Genomic DNA, 6,000 nt, shown 5'->3' with positions numbered 1-6,000 from the left:
AGAGGAGAAGGAAAGGAATGTAGACTGCAGAAGGATTATACTCTTGAACATGTCGGCGACACGACTCCGGAGGGTGGTAGCATTCAGGTACCAAGGGATCAGAGGCACGATGGAGACGGTTTGAATTAGATAGAATGATGCTAAATAGCAACCCAAACCCGCGAAAGGCCAAATGACGATGTATGGATGTCCCAACCCGACAATAAGCAAAAGTGTCGATGTTCAAGAGTGACTAGCTGCCAATGATGATTTCCAAATTTTCCCCCACCATTGTTGGCGAGTACCCCTATTATTTTTGAAAACAAGCTTGAAGGGGATAGCATATGCTTGTAATATAAGTTGGACTATCGGTTGAATCCAACCTAGTAATGGTTTAACGAGCCCTAGGGAGGAGAAGCTCGAGTCTCGTCATGGTGATGAGTCCAATGTCGTCAGGGTTTAACGAGTCCGACATAGGTAAAACTCGAAATCTTTTTCATGTTTAGAGAGTTTGAAAAAGACACGGAAAAGAAAACTCCAGGGGGTTCCTTTTTCGTAGATTGTGTCTCTCGAGCCTGAAAAGGTATAAAACGATACTCGAAAGAACCGCTCGACCATTACAATCGAGGAGTACTTTTCATGATTAGTGACCTCGACCTGAAAAAGGTAGAAAAGCGATCGACGTCACGTCGTTTCGTAACCAATAACGAACCCGAAACGACAAAGGCCCGACAATATTTTCGTGTTTACACGGTCAGAAAAGAGCTTAAATCTAACCGCCTCTTATTTCTTTTAATGAGTCAAAAGGGAAAACTTGGCAATCTTTCCGTCTTTAAACGGTCGGAAAAAAGCTGAAAGCAGACCTCCATTTTTATTCTCTTTAACGAGTCAAAAAGGGAAAAAAATACTCGACAATCTTTTCATCTTTTACGAGTCAGAAAAGAGCTTAAAGACGACTCGTCCTGGAGGAACGAGTGGTATAAAGGGTAGCAACTGGTTCCAGCAATGGTGGAACTGCTCAAAACATGTAATGGTCAAGAGGCTGGCTAATAAAACCACTCATCACTGCGTTTCCTCAGGAAAGGATAAACAATCAAGTGAAAGCATATGATCGGCCAAAGAGATGGTGGCAATGGAATAAAACAACCAAGGCTCATCTAGAAAAATTTAGCAGATAAAAATGGCAATCACGAGATGTAAATTAGGTATGGGTTCATTTTTACACAAGCTTGAACCATGGAGAACTCTGCTTGGATCTGGTTTCATGTTTACACAAGCTTGAACCATGGAGAACTTTGCTTGGATCTGGTTTCATGTTTACACAAGCTTGAAACAAAAAACTATGCTTGTTCTAAGTTCGCATGCCCCCAACATAATGACGCAAATCGAGGTACATGCCCCCCAAGCTTCATTGCATTCAACGAGGTGGATGGAATGAAGGTTCACTTTCGAGATCTTGGAAAGACTCGACTTGGATTTTACGAGATCTTAATGAAAGACTCGATTTGGAAAGGGAGTTGTTTCATTTTTTAATGAGGTTGACACAGTAAAAGAACTATCCTCATAACCCTTGTTTCATTTTTTAACGAGCTCGACACAAGAAAAGAACTATCCTCGGGACACCTTGTTTTGTTTTTTAATGAGCTGACACAAGACAAGGAACTGTGCTCCATGATCCTTGTTTAATTTTTTAACGAGGTTGACACAAGATCAAAACTATCCTCGGAACACATGCTCATGGGCCATACGAGAACATGGCTCCCAAGAGGTCTTCGCGGGATGGAAGAAACACACTCTGGGAGGAATACATGTCATGATGCACCAATGACAGATCAGGTTCCAATGCTGCCAGCACATGATGTACGAGACCATCTGCATGATCAACAACAGAGGTGGGAATGGAACAGGTAGCCACATAATTGACCTGTGGCAAAGAAGGTACTACTTGCGAGCAAGAACCGAGAGGGGATGACAACTGCGCAGGAGGCACCGGGGGACTAAAGAATTATAATTGATCTATGGTCACCATTCTTCCATCATGTGGAAAAAAAACCACATGGAAAAGTGAAGAGACGAGGGCCCCCATGGCATAAACATAGTCACGGCCAAGGAGAAGACTAAAATCTAAAGCACCTTGGACAACCATTGCGTCTATATAGACGGTTTTAGCTCCAAAAGTAACAGGAAGCTTCGGGAGGATCCCTAAAGGTTGACTAGTTCCTCCGTCAAATTCCAACAAATTCTGTGTGACTGGCACAAGCTGTGGGGAGCCCAAATCTTGCCAAGTAGTGGAAGGCATAAGACTGACAGACGCACCCTCATCCAAGACAGTGCCAGGTACGACCTTATCATAGGCATGGACTGTAATCTGGAAAGGCACATAGGATGGAAGGTGGAAAGTAGTCAAGTGACTCCAGTGGAAGGAAACGAACGAACTACTTGGTGGGGGAATCGTATGATTTCCCCCACGCTCTATAGGAATCGAAGAAGGACTCTCGTGATCAACAGGGGTAGGAGGGTCATTCGTGGACTCAGGAGAATCTGACGAGACGATAAGAACATGAGCATGATGCTCTTCCGAAACAGAGTGATCAATAGGTGGTGAACCCAAGTTGACACTCTCCCCGACTAATGGTTGGTCTGGAATAGGCTTAGCACAGCCAGGCTTAGAAAGAGAAGTTAATCTCTTTGTCAATCGGGAGAGGGTCTAAAGAGAGCCTCTAATAACCAATGGGAAGTTGGGGGGAAGAAGTTGTAAGACCTTCCAAAACGGCGGAAGCTTTATCCATGAGCGGACAAAGGTGAAGGGGATGGTGGCCTTCACATAGCCTACAGGGGAATCAAATCTTCCCTTTCTTCTTACCACTGCTAGTTGATAGGGTAGCATCGTCATGAGCTTTAGAGGATGATGAGGGATGAGCCAGATCGCGAGACCATAGATCTAAGATTCTAGGAATACTAGGACAATCACGAAGAAGATGGTCACCCTTGCACAATTTACAAGGAAACTTAAGCTTTCGTGGAGGAGCAGAAGGTGGTTCAACCTGAGATGTACTCAAAGTAGTAGCTGCACAGGTGGCCTCGCATTTATCGGACTTCTTCTTCTTCTTCTTCTTCTTCGTCTCCTGGTTACTAGATGTGAGACTTTCACCAGGCGAAGGAGGAGAGGAGGAGGAAGAAATAGGGGAAGAAGGCGTAGGCTCAACCTTGGAATGATCGTGTCATGGTTCAGACGAAGGAGATGGTGGAACAGGAGTCATGACACTCGGGACCACCGAAGTTGAAAACAACTAAACGGGTAAACCAATGGTTAACCCAGGCAAGGACAGCGCCGCCATATACGGAGCACCGGCATTTCCAAATGAAGGAAACGGACCAGGATTTCCATCTGGGGGAAAACGTTGGCCGGTAGACTCAGGGAATGTTGCCATCGAGAACGAGCCTAAAAAACACTCTTATCACAACCAAGAACTTGAACTTTTACCATGAATATTCCGTGGGCAGTAAATTTTATGACGCAGGAACAAAACTTGACCTTTTCATGTTTTAAGAGTCGAGAAAAGGATGAAAAGGTGACTCTATCTCTTTCGAGGTTTAATGAGCCTGAAAGGACAAGTGCTCAGATGGACCTTTTCTTTTAAGGAGTCTGAAAAGGAAGGAAAGTGACTACTCCGAAGAAACTAGGCAAGAGGTTTACCAAACAACCCGTAAAACTGCATATACACCTTGGTGATCATATGAAAACCAAGGACTTTCCGTGCGACAGTCAATCTTCCCGAATGTTATGTTCGGTGCATTACGGTTTGCAAGGCGGCAGACACGGCTTCCTAAGGATAAAGGATGATAACCTAGTGGGGTCTCCCAACATATACTCAACGGTACATGGGAGCACAATTCTGTACTAGACCGCTATTGAGTCACAGAAGGAGGAATCACCCAACCTTGAGTGAAAACAATAGTGACTAGGTTTAACGACGTCGGAGCACGTCTCTAGCCTAGACCTCTAAATAGTGTGCGTTATGTTCCAATGCGTTGTTAGGTTTATTTAGTTCATTTTAGAGTTGATCTTGAATTATGTTTCAATTTCCAGGCCCTACCATATGTATATCAAAAACCTAGGATGCAGCTAGAATGAGTAAAGCATCTTTCATTTCGATGAACACCTACTTACAGAAAGGTAGAGAGTTCATTCCCAAACCAAGACAAGCGAATGCAAACACTAAGAAACACAATGCATCAATACACTAATCTCATGATGTATCGATACTACTAATGAAAAATTTAGAGTTTGCTTTCCAATTTCTCAAACATGAAAATTCGTAATGCAAATGTACTTTCACTTTCGTATGCTAAATGAATGCAAACTTTTGATTGTTTTTTTTTTTGTTTTGAATTTAAAGAGACAAACAAGCAAGTGTGAACTGATTGATCCAAAAAATTGTGATCTATGCTTGGTAGTGAAGAAATCGAATCAACATAAAAAATTGGTTCAATAATCGACACTAAACATCAACCAGTAAGAAAACAAGCAGTGAAAGAACCTCAAGCAAATCAATAAGACGGTTGTGGATGAAACTTGAACAGGCAAGTAACCCAAGAAAACGGTTTCTCGATGAAACTTCTAAAGGACCAGGTCACATGGTATAAAAACACAAGACTCACTCAATGAAATCAAAGGGACAGTACCCTAACCAAAAGCAATTAAAACAAGCTAATGAGAGACAAGAAACAACAGGGGATAGACAAGATTGATGAATTCAGGAGGTAAAGTTGTAAAAACAACTTTAAAGGAATCATCACAAGTGTTACACTAACAACTAGAGATGTCATCACTAAATAGATACCATCGCTAGTGATGCACAGACAACTAGAGATGTCATCGCAAGTGTTACACTAACAACTAGAGATGGTTGCGGAAGTACACCTATTTTCCACAATGGTGCGATTTCAAGAGCCGTCACAAGAATTAAACTAGCAACCCAAGATCATTGTGGGTGAAAAGCCATAAAATGGCGATGACATCGCGACTATTAGGATTTTTTCCGCGATGATGTAAAAAACAAAGGCAAACGAGCCAAAAACTCCCAAACAAAAACCAGCCAATCTAACAGACAATAGAGGGGCTTCCCAGATCGATCTAGGTGACCCAAAAGACTGATAATTAATCCCCAAAATTCAAGAGAGACCAAAATCAAAATCAAAACAAGAGAAAAGAGAAGAACATAGGACAGACTCCCCAGTGGAGTCGCCACTTTGTGATGCAGGAAAGTGTTCCCTCTGTGGACAGAGGCAACCCCTCTAGCCCTAGAGTGGGTCTAGTCACAAACAAGGAAATATCAACAATAGCTTTTCTTAAACAGTGATAGTTGGAGGCCTACCTCAACCGGTGGTCTATGGAGTTTCGTTGCACTGCTCCACTTCCACTTCCTTCTCCTAATGAGTGATCAACCTGAAATAATGCAAAGGAAATACAACAAAGCACGTAACCGGAAAACAACAATGATCTGTTTACTCACAAAGTTAAGAAGTCATGAGCTATCAAGTAAATTACATACAAGACATAGGAAAACATCTTTGATTGTATTAATAATGAAATAAGAGCAAGCTTACAACCAAAGCCTTGACGTCGTAAGCCTTCTCAGAGGGATCCAGCCAGCATGTTCTTCAAGCATTCACTCTTTGAAGATGGATCTCCCAACATACAAAGTCTCTCTCTCTCACTCATAAGTTTTACACTTAGTTAAGGGAACTTCACAACCTTCCACAAGCTATCAACACTCTCACACTTGTCACACCCACACCAGCTATCTATCAAACCAAAAGCACTAACAACACTGCTCAATCCAAGAATTTACCAACTAGCCAACTATCCAAAAAACTAGCAATGCATAGCAATGGTGAGAGTTTAAATAGGAGAAGGAGTCTCCATGAAAGGTGGAAGAGTGAGCTTATCTCCAAGGAAGGTAGCACAAATGACGGAACTGCCACACCAGAGAAGGAAGGGTGACACAAACTATACCA

This window comes from Pinus tabuliformis, chromosome 8, assembly GCF_031772625.1.
Source record: "Pinus tabuliformis cultivar Carrire ecotype Pingquan chromosome 8, CPIR1, whole genome shotgun sequence".
In the NCBI taxonomy this organism is placed as follows: Eukaryota; Viridiplantae; Streptophyta; class Pinopsida; order Pinales; family Pinaceae; genus Pinus; species Pinus tabuliformis.
The sequence above is the reverse complement of the archived record's forward strand: the minus strand, read 5'-3'. Positions refer to the sequence as shown.